The following is a 15,825-nucleotide window of genomic DNA, read 5'->3' as shown; positions in this document are numbered from 1 at the left end:
TATATGTGCTGTGCTGTGTTAGAGCAAGTTGCTTAGTCTAGGGTGACTCCTGAGTTTACTTATTCACCTTTAAAAACTGACCTTACAGGGTACTAATAAGACTGCGAGCGAGGTGCCTGCTCACCTATTTATCCAACTTATGTGTAGTGCAAGGTGAAAAGAAGGAAGGTAATAGAGGCAAGATGAGAAGAGGGAAGACAATAAGTGGTTTGCACAGTGTTATGAATGTATGTCATCCCCAGCTTGTTATCTGGGGAGGATGTGTGAGAGGTGACATTTGATTTTTCCTTGCTGGCTACTGACCCCGGAGGGACAGCATGGACAACTTCATTGCTTTAAGTTATCCAAGTTGACTGTTTTCTCTGACAACCCTCTTTATAATTAGTGCTTCCAATGTTTATGCTCCAACTTCACCTGGCTTTACTAGATTTCACTTGCCTAAAATTATTAGAAGTTAGAGAAATCAAATGCCATTTCTCATAGAGAAATCAAATGCCAGATAACAAGCTGGGATGACACGCATAGTAACACTGTACAAACCACTTATTCATTGCCCATTGATGTGAATGTTATTTTAAATGCTGACACCATTGTATTGAAGCTATCCATTTTTTTTCTTTAGCTTTTCTTGTACCTGATGGGGGCTGAGGGTTGGCAATGGGGATGGGGGGAGTTTGCTGAATACTAGAGCAACTCCTGCTCTAGCCACATAGGCTATTCACATTATAAAAGAAGCTAAAAATTACATCTTTTGAGCAATTTTCTGCAAGCACATTACATAATATTACATTAGTCAATTTAATCCTCAAAGCAACCCTGTAAAGTAGGTATTATCTCCTTGCAAACTGTCGAAACTGGGGCTCAGAGGAGTTAAGAAATGTGCCCCAAACTAGCTATCTAAAAAGTGGCAGAGCAGATATTTGAGTTGCATATGGGTTTATCTAAAAGTTTCTTACAAGGAGACTTCCTAAGCCCATTGAGAAGGGATAGTAGAGAGAACTCTTGGTGTGAGTGGAAAAATCTAAGTGTGCCTCTTTCCCGTGTCACGTATTCTGTTACTGACCTATTTTCTTTCATGCCCTCTGTCTATCCCTATGACTAACTCATACAGCGTTATTCATGTGTATCCTTTTTTTTTTTTTTAGCTGTTTTCCAGGAAGAAAGTATGGGGTCTTGACATTTGACTTCTCCATGCTGGCCATTGAGGCTAGAGAGACAGCATGGACTTGTGCATACTTGTTTTAAGACAGGGCTACTAAGGCATGGTATCAGGTAACTGGCTAATCAGATTGTGCCCTTGAGCCAAAGGTTTGATGGTTCTGGTCACATTTCCTAACCAGAATCACAGAACCCAAACTCGTGGGCCATCTGATGTAGGGCTCTCCTGTTTGGAAAGTAAAAGTTCTTGTTGACCTCTTTAATTCTCTTGGCACTTTTGAATACAATCATTAGAGGATTTGTCACTCTGGTTTAGAAATGCTGTCTCCAGTCCCCCTGGGAAAGTCGGCCAAAGACTACCTGGCTTTGGCCGAGTGGATGGATTTTTGAACTAGGAAGGTCCTGGGCTTTCTCATAGGCTACTAAACCAGCTATTCAGTGTGGACTTCACTTGCCTGTATTTGCATTACCTAAATTTAGACTCCAGAATTAGTATTCTGTTGGAGGGACCAGCAGAATAAGCAGGTACATTCACGTTTTAATAACTCCCTAGATGATTCTTACAAATACCGAAGATTGAAAACCATTTCCTAGAGGATTTTATTGTTGCACATGCAGGATGTCCTGCCAGCTCTTTAGCAAGAGGAGACAATGCCTTTTCCTGGAAAGGGATATTTTTATTGTTAAAATAAGCACTTTGCTTAGTAATTCTTGTAATTGGAATGAGTTACAGGGAACCATCATACCTAGATATCTGCATGAATAATATATGCATTGTGAGGATAAAGGGGTACGGTCTTTTGGCTGTAGCGTAATGGTTAGTAGCAACGACTCTGGAAACATGCCTTTAGATACGGAGTCTTTCTCCAACTTTTATTAGCCTAGTGACTTCATGAATATAACTTTGTGACTCTGTGCCATCATATGTAAAAAATACCCTTAACAAGTTTGTTATGAGACTTATATAGGTTGATATCTAGCAGTTAAAATAGTGACTGGCACATAAAAACACTCAAATGTTAGATGTTGATATTACTTTGTTATTGTCATTTTATTAACAATCATGATCATAATAGCTAATACAACTTAGAAATATATATTATATATATATAAAATCACTTTTGATATTACTATCTTTTTATAATGTGCTCCCTCCCTTTTCTATTTTTTCCCTTTTCCTCTTTGAGGGCTGGAGCTATTTCTTACTGTATTTGTTGTTCTGTTTTGTTGTTTACATCTCCCTTACAACATTTGTAACTATTTGCCCAGAGTAAATACTAAATTTATGCTGGTTTTTCTTTTACTTGGTGCAGAAAAGTATAATAAGACTTATGACCTTGCACAAGAATGAGAATAATATATAGTCATTAAATATAGAATCTATATGTAATGGCTTGTAAAATATATGCAGCAAAAACAAAGTAAAATCATAAATTTGAAAAACATTAAGACTTCAAGACAAAACTTTTGTCTACTGAGTTCTCTTATGCCTCCCAAATATCTAATTGGGCAACTGGTACATAAAAGGATTTCAATTTTGTTGAATACATTTTTGTTTTTGTAAAATGAAGCTGTAAAAATGTGGAAAGATGTGGCTTAAATGTTACCACATTATGGCTGAGGGTTTTGATTATCCTTAAAATTTCCTGTATTTTCTGATGTTTATTTTATGAACATAAACTACTTTTTTTAAATTGCAGGCTGAAAAAAGGAATGGTGAACTTAGCCTCATTATACTTCAGGCAACTAGATTTGACAAATGTCTAATTGCTAGGGTTGGTGGCTAGTTTTGATGACAAAGGTGGCAAGAAGATCACTCTTTTCTCTTCTGAATGAGTAATAGATATTTTCACTCCTTCATGAGTTTTCTTTTTCTTTACAGAAGAGACATATTTGAAGGTATTTGCACCAACAAGACCATATACAGTTTTTAGACATTCTGGTGAGCTGTGCTTGCAACAAAGAGAATATGTATGGGTAGATACATACATAGATGGATAGATATAAATAGATTTCAATTTAAATCTGACATTAGCTTAATCTTGATATTAATCTGTCTATGCATAGATATTAATGTATGTACACACACATGCACTTAGGTATACATAGCAAGTCAAGCAATGTCATTTATTTCCCTGACAGCAGTAATACTAATAATCTTCATAATCTGAGAAGCCTTCGCCTCAAAACGAAAAATCCCAATAATTGAACAACCCTCCACAAGCCTAGAGTGGTTATACGGATGCCCCCCACCCTACCATACGTTTGAAGAACCCGTCTATATGAAACCCGAACAAAAAAGGAAGGAATCGAACCTCCTAAAGCTGATTTCAAGCCAGCCCCATAACCTCCATGACTTTTTCAAAAGGTACTAGAAAAAGGTACTCTTCCTATAACTCCTCACTCATGGAGGGGGGGAGGTATTAAATGGTCGTCTGCTTAAATGGAAAAATCTTAAGGCAAAGGAAATTGGAGGAGAAGGTGAGACAGATACTGAGATACCGAGAGATGGAGAAAGAGAAAGACAAAGTCAGAAACATGGAGATTCAGAGATACAAAGAGAATCACAGAAAAGAAAGGTAATGACCATGGAGAACTTGTAATGATTAATACTTTTAAAAAGTACCAAAGTGAAACATGAGCCTTGTAGTCACAATAATTTTTCCTAATACACTAACATACTTTTCTACATTTGGTGGAAGTTCTGAATTTTTGATTCACACATGCTACACTGAACTACTCAATTACCCATGAAATGTGCACCAGATTGCAGGGCACAGGCCACCCATAGTTTGTTTGTTTTTTTTTTTTGCAAAGGTGTATTCATGTGGCTCCTGAATTTTCAAACATTTTTTTTTCTTTTTTTCCTTGTTTGGCTCAGAATGCATGTTACCTTTTGAAACAGTATTCACTGTAGTGGTTAAATTTCTAGGTCAAACCACAGAACGCCAGGGTTCTCGTTAGGGCTTATGCTGTGATTTTGCCGTCAGGTGAGTTAGATACTTTACATGCTTCATCCAAGCATCAAACTAGTATTGGCAATTTTTTTTCTGGTAAACTAGTTTAGAACTCACTGAATAGTTGTGGTGGCCAAAAACCTTGAATGTTTTTGTCCTTTTTTGACTCTCCAGAGCCACTGAACAAAAGGTAATTGGTATGTACCCAAGCCACATTGTACTTCTCTTCTTTATAGAAAAAATAGTGATTTAGTCATTTTTCCCTCTTTGAAAAAAAATAGCACAGGTGAACCACTGTATTTTTGCTGTCTGCAAAAGCTACATATTGTTTAGCTGGGGCTGCTTAAAAGACATAAACAGCAATGTGTTTTACAAGAAACTGTTAACAATTGTTAACTTGGGCCATAAGACTGATGGTCTAGTACAGGAGTGGGCAAACTATGTCCTGCGGGGCAAATTTGGTTTGCCACTTGGTTTTTTTTAATAAAGGTTTTTTGGAACACAGCCACACTCATTTGTTTATTTACATATTGTCTATAGATGTTTCTGGGCTGTAACAGCAGTGTTGAGTAGCTGTAATAGTGACCGTATGTTCTACAAAGCCTAAAATATTTGCAATTTGGCCCTTTACAGGAGAGGTTTGCTTACCTCTCGCCTAGATCATGAGGAAATTTTTTAACCATTCCTTTCATATTTGTCTGCTATTTTGAAATATTTTTGCTGTGTGTGCAATAAAACTATTAAAACATTTTACATGATTGTTTTGCTATCTACTGAGATTGTGCTCCTATGCATCCTCAGAAATCAGCAAATGTCTTGTTGTGAAACAACCTGAACATACAGATGTCCTAGAATGGAGGTGAAGAGAGCATTTAGAAGGACAATCTAGGTAAGAAATTGTGGTTGGCAGCATTAGCAAGTGAAATATTAATATGCATTGACATAGATTAAAGAAGATTTGATATAGACTGTAGGATATATTTTAGTGATCTTGTGGGGAAGCTAGAAAGGAAGGTGGGGAAAAGAACAGTCAAGGAGGAAAATGCTCATGTTTCCAGCAATGGCAGTTGAGTGGATAATGGCATTATGCATTATGATAGGGGAAAGTCACGGATGCGGGATGTGGGGTTGTGCCAGTAAGGAAGAAATGCTGTTCGACTCTGCTTTTGTTGGTACTTTGCAAGGTAGATGGAGCTCCAGTACTGCTGAGGGTAATTTTGTGTGTGCATGTGTTTGTGTGTCTACATATGCACCTACTTTCAGCTTGGCTACACTTGCGCATGAGAATAGTATGTGTGTGTGTTTGTGTTTTAGTCAATTTGGGCTGCTGTAGCAAAGTACCATAGACAGAGTGGCTTATAAATGACAGACATCCATTTTTTTAGGGTTCTGGAGGCCGGGAAGTCTGAGACCACAGTGCTGGCAGATTTGGTGTTTGGTGAGGGGTTCCCTTCCTGATTCACAGACATCATCTTTCTGTATCCTTATATGGCAGAAAGGGTGAAGGAGTCCTCCAGGGTCTCCTTTATAAAGGCACTTAATGCCATTCATAAGGGCTCTACCTTCATGATCTAATCAACTGCCATTCCCCCCCCAATACAATCACGTTAGGAGTTAGAATTTCAATATGTGAAATTGAGGGGAACAAAAGCATTGTCTATGGCATCTGGCTTCTGGCCTTACTGCAGGATTTTAAATCAATGATAACCCTACAGCAGCCCCTGATACGAATAATCTCTTGTTGCCTGACTGAGTCCTGTGTGCTGAATAACAATTCCTTGGGGTGGTTCCTTACAATGTCTGCCCTGGATGTCAAATACAAATCCCATGCTTAACCCTACAAGTCATTCTGAGCAGAAGTACAGGAGTAAGGACTCATGCTATCTTTCCCTGAGGGGAGAACGTGTTGATCAGATACACGGGCCAGCATATTCTTGAGCAAAGCCTTTCTCAAGGTTGGTGAGGTCCACAACAAACTCATGATCCTCACATGGTAGCACAGAGAAAAGCTGCTACTCCTGAACCCTTGTATCATCTGGCCATCTCTCTGAAGCTTCCTGAATGAGGTGTACGTTATTAATGCGGACGGTCAAGAAAAGTATGTGAATCAATGGCTGCTATAAACTTTATGAGTTAAGTCAAGAGAATTGGTGAGTAACTGAATTACTGGATAAAATTGCTAAGCCAGTTCTATCCACTAAGTCTCTTACTACCAAAATCATTTCTGATGCATACCCACCCTTTCTTGAAATATCTTAATATGGCTCGGTTGTCATAAAAGACTACGTGTTTGTTCCATAACAAGGTTTTCTTTTTCACGTTAAAAAGATAGAGGGAATCAAAGTTTTCTGTCCAGTCCATAAAATTATCAGTCTGTCCTGTATACCAACAAATCCCTGAGGACTTTTATAAAGAAAGTTTTGTTTATTCAATTAGGAATGAATAAATGAATTAGAAATGAGGGTGCTCCTCCATTAATTTTCTTCTCTTGGATCCTGCTTTCTTCAGATTTATCCTTCATGCAAGTATCTCAGTAAATAACATGATTTGAGTTGGGGCTTGATGTAAGAGACTGAGAGGATGCGAGAAGTGGTATAGAAAGCAATTAGAATGTGTGACTGACAGTTGACCAGTGATTCACAGCAATGACGTTTAATGCTGCATTGCTACTGGAAATTGTGAATGTGGCTAATGGAAATACCTAATTAAGAAACCAGCTTAACAGACTCTGTAGAAAGCAAAACTTTTGATTGAATTGAAGTGTTGCTATTAATAGTAATAGTAAACTAATAAAAGTCTTAAGGCTTTTTTGGCAAAGACTTTCCTTCACTGATGGATAGCAACACAGTCTCAGGACTATTTTATTCTGTTTGAGGATGTAATGAAGTTATTCCAAGAGTTAGCACCTCTGTATACTCAAGATCTCTGTCCAGTGAATCCCTTGCCATTCTAATGTGAGTAGTTGGGTTCCAGTTCAATTTCATTTCTTCTGAAAACAGACCACTGTTTTACACTTTCTTGATGCTAGTATTCTCATGCTGCTGATTTCAGTACTTCACTGAGAGCATCGGTGTAAAACCTGAGATTCATTAAGTGCCAGTAGCTGGCTGAGTTCATTCCTACACACAGACTGCTTGTGTGATTAAAGTCTCTTGCTTGCTCGCTTGCGCGCGCGCTCTCTCTCTCTCTCTGCCCCCCACCCCCGCCAAAGGCTCATCCTGATTAAAAATAATCCATTCTGTTCCTTTTGGAAATGCTTGCCTCTACATTTGACCTGAGTTGTGTGTTTGGATCCCTTGTTCTATGAGAAGATCACATGAGGGCTAGAGAAGCCAACTTGCTTCCTTAAGGACATTGCTTTTGCAAAAAGTGATTGCAGACATCAGTAAAATTATAAGGGAGAGTAAAGGGGCTCATTACAATAGAGCAGGGCTTACCTAGTTTATGAGCTCCATTTAATTACTAAAGGCTAAGACATCTAGAGAAATTTTTTAACAACATTCTATTAAGGTCAAAGTGAGAAAGATTGAAGTTTAAATGGCTCTAACCACTGTGTTTCAAGAACTCTCTTGATTTGTGGAGGCAAACTGAGATGTGAGGTAGAGGCCTCTGGACTAAGGATACTGACTTCGTATTCATTTTCTGCTGTTAATCAATTCTACAACCTCAAATATGGTACTACTCATAAATGTGGAAATGAAAATACCCATTTATTTGGCTGGTTGTGAAGAATTCATAAGTTATGAGAGCGGCTGGCACAGGGAGGGCTTAGCTCACTCCAGATGTCCAGTGAATGTTTGGTTCAATCTGTCAATCTTGTCTAGAGAATTTGTTCAGGAAATTTGAGTCAAGGAGTTTTGTAAGGTGCTAGGAGACACTGTTGGTGACTGGAGAAAGATCTCAGACCCGATCTAGGTAATTAGTTTTAGTTCTGATTTGTGATTCATTCGTTTGCAAATGAACTAATGGGCAAACTAATGCCCTTTTAGGCAAGTCACTCAACCATTAGTTTTCGCATCTGGGATGCAAGCCTAATACTGCTGTCCAGTGTAGCATGGGCTCTGAGTGAGACTGCCTGAGTTTGATTCTTAGTCCTACCAGTTACTAAATGCTTACCTGGGCAAGTTACTGAAAATTCATTGTGTATATTTTCTTATCTTTAAATAAGCACAAAAACAATAGCCATTTCAAATGATTTTCAAGAGACTGACATAAATCAACACATCTAAAAGTGTTCTAGCAGAGTGCCTGTCACCTGGTATTTGTTCAATAAATGTTAATCAGCATGACTTTTATTTCTTTTAAACCCTGACTCGAGTAATATCAGCAATCACAATTGCAATGCTGAGTACACTGCTAATACAAATGTTAACACTATGACTGTCTCCAAAGTAAAGGAAAATCTATCTAATACTTCCAGTTTTATCTTACCTGACTTGTTTTCCTCATTTGTTCTTTCCCCAGATTTCTCTGTGTAGCAGAGCAGCAGCAACTGCAGCAAGGCCAAACTGGCAGAAACCAAAATCAAAAAGGACTGCCCTTCCTCCTTAGTCCTCTGTGTTCCTGGCTTTTCTTTGGCGGGAATGCTTCACATATTTTCTCAGGAGCCACGTACCTCTGACCACAGGAGGTTTCCTGAAACCAGAGGTAGAAGGTTCCTGCTTTCATACAGCAGACTCATTTCCTCACTCAGGGAATCAGGTGTTGCTTCACTCACGTGGAGGTACATGGCCTTTCCCTTCCTGTTCTAGCAGTTCCCACTGTCAACCTCAGACCCAGCCAACACAAGTGCCAGTGCTACATAGAGTAAGTCGCTTTGAGCTGCCTGAGGGAACTCAAAGGGCCTCTCACAGAAGAAAGCTTAGGGATAGGACTGTGGCCTCAGCTGTGACCCTTTTTCCTGGCAAACTATGGCACTGGATGAAACATGAAGATGCCTCTTGCGGAGGGTAGACTAGCACAAAAGCCAAAGATGGAAGGAAAGTGGCCCTTCTTTCTGTCTCCCATTCAGGGGGGTCTATCTCCCTGAATTACTGATATCCTAGCCTCATGTATGTGTTTTGTTAATTGAGTACCAGTGCTCAGAGCATTGGTTCGGGAATTAGTGATTCTGCCACTTTTCAGTTGTATCACTTCGGGCATTCACTTCATTTCTCTGAGCCTTAAATTTCTCATCTATAAGTTGTAGATAGTCATGCCTGTCTTGACTTGCTTGGCCAAATAAAAACTCAAGTTTTAAATTCTGAAACCTTTAGGGTTCAAGAGCTGGGGAAGGGAGTTTACATGTTTTCTAATGCCATTATCTGCTGCAGGCATTCATTCCCCTCACCAGCATCCTAGACAGATATCATCCTCTTGATTCAGTTGTAATGCTGACATGCCTGGGGAGCTGCCCTCGGGAGGTCTAATTGTTAGAAACTTCTTCCTGTGCCCCCTAGTGACTTTTATCTGTTTTGCCTCTGGACTCAATAAATTTCATTCCTAAACTGTTCTGCATATTGACAAATACTGTAAAAAATCATCACTTTCTTAAAGTTGTTGTCAAGTTATTGTCTCAGCTCCTTTACCTGCTCTGCCTTTTGGGATTTTTGTTTGGATTCATGAATGAAACAGGGCATGACATTAGGTGTTTCTGAATGTTCTCAAGGGTCCTTGTGGGATTGGTTCTCTAAAAGCTTCCCTGATTATCTCTGGAGGCATTGAATATTACCAATAGTTTGAGTCCTAGAACCATGATTAGAAAAGCATGTTATTTTTTATGAACAAAATGGAGATGCATTAAATTTTAGTAAGAGACCTTGAAAACATCTAAATAATGCTGTTCGTAACCCAGCTATTGCAAAAAAATTTTAATACCTTATATCTTGATCGTGTTTCCATACATGATTATGTGCACACGTGTGACTGTTGGAATTATACAACATGTGGATCTGCATTTTGCTCTTACTATTATATTTTATTTTCCCATGCCACTACCAATTATAAGTATTATCATGATGCTTGCATCACAATATCTTATTGAATGAATACACCATAATTTACCGAATGAACTCCCTATTTTAATCCCTATCTTTGGTAAGTTTTCAGTAACACCAAGTTTATTCTTTGAGAAATGGAAATGGAGAATACAACACCTCTAAATTCCCTCAGCAGTGTTTTATTTTCCAAGTGTTGGGGTAGTAACTTTACCCATTTCTTCTTTGCATAAGTGAGCATAGTTATGAGGACAAGTGGATCCGATCCTGTTAGAGCTGGACAGCTGGAAAAAAATTTAAAAGTTGGCGTGTTTTTGTAAATACTACCTTGCAAATTTAAACTTAACATGTTTTACTGGTGATCTTTATGACCAACAAGAAGTTTTTGGGTTGTTTCACTTATTGGTAGAACAATGGGCCCACCAAGGGCTTCAGCTGCTCCTTTCCTCTGATGTCAGGAATTTTCCTGGAAATTGAGTTTCTATATCAGGAAGAACATTTTTAATGCACTTGAACTCAGGGCCAAGAATCAGAGTCCCAGGTGTGCCTTCCAGTCACGTAATTTGGGGCCCAGTGTTTGTTAGTGCGTAACTCGGACAGCACAAAGGCCCCATGCTCATACAACTAGATCAGCTATCTGTGGTGCGTGTTAAGAGTGGCAGTACCCCTACTCCTCAGCAGACTTACAGAACCAATCGCCAAAATAGAAGGAGTCAGAATTCATTTTATTTTACAAACTGAATAAAATGAATAAAATTCATTTTATTTCACTCATTCTAAGTGAAATGTATCAGGAAAATTTAGTAAATAGATTGTGACTCACGTAAATAAGTGATGTCTAGACAGCTAACTTAGTGTGAAAGACAATTGCCAGTTGCTTTATCGTGTTCTCACACTGATACTGGAGTCCTGTAGGTTTAGATGTAGGGCTTTACTTGATCTTTTACAATTATCAAAAATAACAATTGGAAATATATAGGTTTATGGAGCTATTTAACAAGGCAGGAAGAAGGGACCTTTCAACACAGAAGTGATCATTTTGGAAAGAGGCCTCTTATATCTCCTCAAAAGCATTACCACTAAGAGAAGCAGCTGCATTCTTTCATCATGGCCAATACTAACTTTGTGGATTGGATGAAAACTTTGCCATATCCTCTGGGGAGTGGCTAATTTGAGATAATGGCGTATAGTTGACTTTTAAATCAAAACCAAACAGAATGTTCTGATTGCTTAGACTCAGTTGAGTTCTCAAAAAGCCAACACAAAAGGGAAGTCCAGACACATTCTCATTCCATCTGTGCTTCATCTCTAGTCCAGAAAAGAAAAATGTTAACTTCATTGGTCCTGATGCACTGGGATGTTTCCAGCAGACTGTCTCCTGGCTTTTCTGATGTCATAGGTTTGTTTTTGCAGAGGAGAACCTAAGCATGTTCCTCATGTACCTATTAAGAAAGATGAAAAGTAACCTACCAAGATGACCCCCTGGTCTTAGTAGTGAGAGTGCCTATATCTGGTAGGCAGATCCTCATGATGGTAGGTTATAATAAAAAAGTGAAGGTACTTTATCATTCCTTACCCCATAGTATAACTTTAATGAACAGGAATGCCAGACCATTAAACTACTAACTTTGGTCCAAACACAGACAAAAGGGATAGTAGGAATTATCTTGTTAAAAATCAGAAAAGGAGAAAGTATGTGGAGCACAGGTAGGGGAGACTTATGATTAGTCATCTTTACACTTCATGTTTTACAAAATTAAGGATTATGGGCATCCTGAAACTCAAAGTTGTAGACCATTTGAAAACAAGAGAAGCTTCTCAGCGAGAGAAACTCATCTAAGGAAACTCCCATAATGCTATCAGTAGATTTCCCAGCAGAAACCTTGCAGGCTAGAAAAAAGTGGGAGAATAAAGTGCTAAAAGAAAAAAGCAGGAAGAAAAACTATCAACTAAAGAACTCTATATCTGGAAGAGTTGTCTTTCAGAAATAAGAGAACATTTCCAGACAAAAGCTGAGGAAGTTGATCACCACTAGACCTAACTTAATAGAAATACTAAAGGCAAATGAAAGCTGAAAATAAAGGGAAATTAAACTAAAATGAAAGAATGTTATTTAACAAGAAAACATAAAATTCCAAAACTCACTGGTAAAAGTGTAGTGTCAATTTCAGAATATTATATAATGGTTGTGTGTAAATCACCTAACTCACATAAAGATTAAAAGACAAAAGTATTGAAAGTAATTATAGGTACAATCATTTGTTAATGGATACACAATATATAAAACGTGAATTTTGACATCAAAAATGTGGGTGGAAGGTAAAAGATACAATTTTTGTATGTGTTGGAATTTAAGTTTTTAACAGCTTAACATAAGCTGTTATATAAGATATTTTATGTACGTCTCATCATAAACACAAACTCTAATGGATACACTAAAGAAAAAGGAATCCAAATATACTGATAGTTTGGACATCTGTCCCCTCCAAATCTCAAGTTGAAATCTGATCCCCCATGTTAGAGGCTGGGCCTAAGAGGAGATGTGCAAATCACGGGGGCAGATCCCTTTAGAACGGCATGGGGCCGTCCTAAAGGCAATGAGTAAATTCTCTCTCCATTAGTTTGTGAGAGCTGATTGTTAAAAAGAATCTTCCACCTCCCCAACTCTTGCTTCCTCTTTAATTATGTGATCTCACATGCCAGCTCCCCTTCACCTTCCACCATGAGGGGAAGCAGCCTGAATCCTTCACCAGAAGCAGATGTTGACACCATACTTCTTGTATAGCCTACAGAACCAGGAACAAAGTTAAACTTATTTTCTTCATAAATTACCCAGCCTCAGGAATTCCTTGATAGCAACACAAACAGACTAAGACACATACCATTAAAGGAAATCATCAAGTAACAAGGGAAAATAGTAAGAGAGCAAGAAAGGAACTACAAAATAGAAAGTAAACAATGAACAAAATGGTAATAGTATCTATCAGTAAGTACCTTGAATGTAAATGGATTAAATTCTCCAATCAAAAAACAGTGGACAAATGGATAAACTAAACCAAAGAAAAGCCCAAACTCTGAACTATATATCGCCTTTTAAGAAACTTACTTCAGCTATAAGGGAAAAGCATATACTGAATGTGAAGGAATGGAAAAAGAAACCTCATGCAAATAGAAAGCAAAAGGGAGCAGGGATAGATATACTTCAGACAGAATAAACGTTAAGTCACCAACTATATAACAAGAGACAAAGATCATTATATAATACTAAAGGGGTCAATTAATTAAAAGGATATTATAATTATAAATATATACATTCAGCATTGGAGCAACTAAATATATTAAGCAACTATTAGCAGGTTGGAAGGCAGAAATAGACAACAATGCAATAGAATTTTCTGCAGAGTATTCTCCAAGATAGATTATATTGTTACATCACATAATAAACCTTAGCAAATTTAAGACTGAAATCATATTATCTGGTGTCTTTTCCAGGCACAGTGGCATAAAACTAGAAATCAGTAACTGAAAGAAAATAGAAATTGTCACAAATAAGTGAAAATCAAGCAAAACACTCCTGGAAAAAAAAATCAATGAATCAAAGAATAAGTCAAAAGTGATATCAAAAATACCTTTAGACAAAATTGGAGACACAACATTCTAATCTACAGAATGCATCAGAAGTAGTTGTAGGAGAAACATTCATAGCAATAAATAGCTACACTAAGAAAAAAAAAAAATCAATGAACAACCTAACTTTATACCACAAGGAACAAAAATAAGCACAAAGCCAGGAGAAGGAAGGTGATAACAAAATTCAGAGCACAAATAAGATAGAGACTAGAAAAAGATAAATGGAACTAAGAAATGGCATTTAAAAAAAATACAATTTGACTAAACTTTAGCAAGAAAAAGACTCAAATAAAATCAGATATGTGAGAAAGGAGATATTACAACTGATATCATCACAATACAAAGGATCATAAAAGACTACTATGAACAATTTTACACCAGCAAATTTGGATAACCTAGAAGACACGGATAAATTCCTAGAAATATTCATCCTACCAAGACTGAATCATGAATGAATGGAAAATCTTAACAGACCAATAATAAGTAGGACTGAATCAATAAACAAACCTCTCAACAAAGAAAAGCCCAAGACCTAATGGCTTCAGTGCTGAATTCTATCAAACTTTTAAGGAAGAATTAACATCAATTTCTCTCCAGCCCTTATGAAAATTCAAAAGGGACACTTCCAAACTTATTTTACAAGGCCAGCATTACTCTGATGCCAAAGCCAAACAAGGATACTACCTGAAAAGTATAAGCCAATATCTCTGATGAACATGTATACCAAAGTCCTCAATAAAATACTAGAGAACAGAACTCAACAGCACATTAAAACTTTCTTATACTATGATCAAGTGAAATTTATTTTTGGAATGCAAGAATTGTTCAACATATGCTAATCAATAAAATCATACACCATATTTACCAAACAATTTATAAAAATCATAGTCACCTTAATGAAGAAAAATCTTGACAAATTGAACATCCTTTTGTGATGAAAAACACTAAATAAACTAGACTTAAAATAAATGGACCTCAAGACAGTGAAGGCCATGTATGACATACCCACAGCTAATACCATCATCAATAGTGAAAGACTAAAAGCTTTTCCTCCCAAACGAGGAACAAAACCAGAATGCTCACTCTTGCCACTTCTATTCAAAATAGTTTTGTAAGTCCTAGAAAATTAAGCAAGAAAAAGAAATAAAAGCCATCCAAATTCAAAAGGAAGAAGTAATATTGTCTCTGTTTACAGATGACATGATCTTAAAGGTAGAAAACCCTAAAGACTTAACCAAAAACTGTTAATACTAATAAATTCAGTAAAGTTATAGGACATAAAATCAACATAAAAATCGGTTGTATTTCTATGCACCAATAACAAACTTAAAGAAAAATTGAGAAAGCAATCCCATTTACAGCAGCATGAAAAACCACAAAACATGTAGAAAATAAACACAATCAAGGGGATGAAATATCTTTATAGTTTTTGGTGTAAAGTGATGTTGAAAGGAATTGAATACAGAAACAAATGGAACAGCCCATGCACAGGAATTGGAAGAATTAATATTGCTAAAATGTCCATGCTTCTCAAGGGACCTACAGCTTCAATGCAATCCCTATGAAAATCCCAATGGCATTTTTCACAGAAAAAAAAAATCTGAAAATTTGTGTAGAACCACAAATGACCCTGAGTAGCCTAGGCAGTAATGAGAAAGTAGAAGGAAGCTGGTTATCTTTTACTGATTGATTTCAAACCATATTACCAAGCTGTAGTAACTTTAAAAGTATGTACTGGTATAAAACCAGACACAAAAATCATTGAGACGGGACAAGAGAGCCCAGAAATAAACCCACAATCATTCAGTCAGCTAATCTTTGAAAGGAAGCTAACGCAAAATGTAGTAAGGATAGTCTGTTCAATAAATGGCATTGAGAAAACTGGATTTCCACATACCAAAAATATAACCAGACCCTTATATTATAGCACTTACAAAGATTTACTCGAAACATTAAAGACTTTAAGACTGAAAAAATGTGAAATTCCAAGGAAAAAACATAAGGGAAAAATTCCTTGGCATTAGTCTTGTCAATTATTTTCTTTTATAACTTATGACACCAAAGACAAGGGCAACAAATGTAAAAACAAGTGGAACTTTAAGCTT

At 37.2% G+C, this 15,825-nt stretch overlaps 1 long non-coding RNA gene across 1 annotated transcript; it reads left to right on the top strand.

The window, feature by feature from the left end:
- The first annotated feature begins 3,260 nt into the window (after positions 1 to 3,260).
- LOC112135189 (uncharacterized) lies at positions 3,261 to 9,649 on the top strand. Its single transcript, XR_002916483.3, has 3 exons — positions 3,261 to 3,737; positions 4,917 to 5,004; positions 8,580 to 9,649. It is a non-coding gene; the product is annotated as an uncharacterized LOC112135189 (long non-coding RNA).
- The last annotated feature ends 6,176 nt before the right edge of the window (positions 9,650 to 15,825 follow it).

Source organism: Pongo abelii, chromosome 8 (assembly GCF_028885655.2).
Source record: "Pongo abelii isolate AG06213 chromosome 8, NHGRI_mPonAbe1-v2.0_pri, whole genome shotgun sequence".
NCBI classification, from domain to species: Eukaryota; Metazoa; Chordata; class Mammalia; order Primates; family Hominidae; genus Pongo; species Pongo abelii.
Note: the sequence above shows the minus strand (reverse complement) of the source record. Positions and strands in the feature narration are given on the sequence as shown.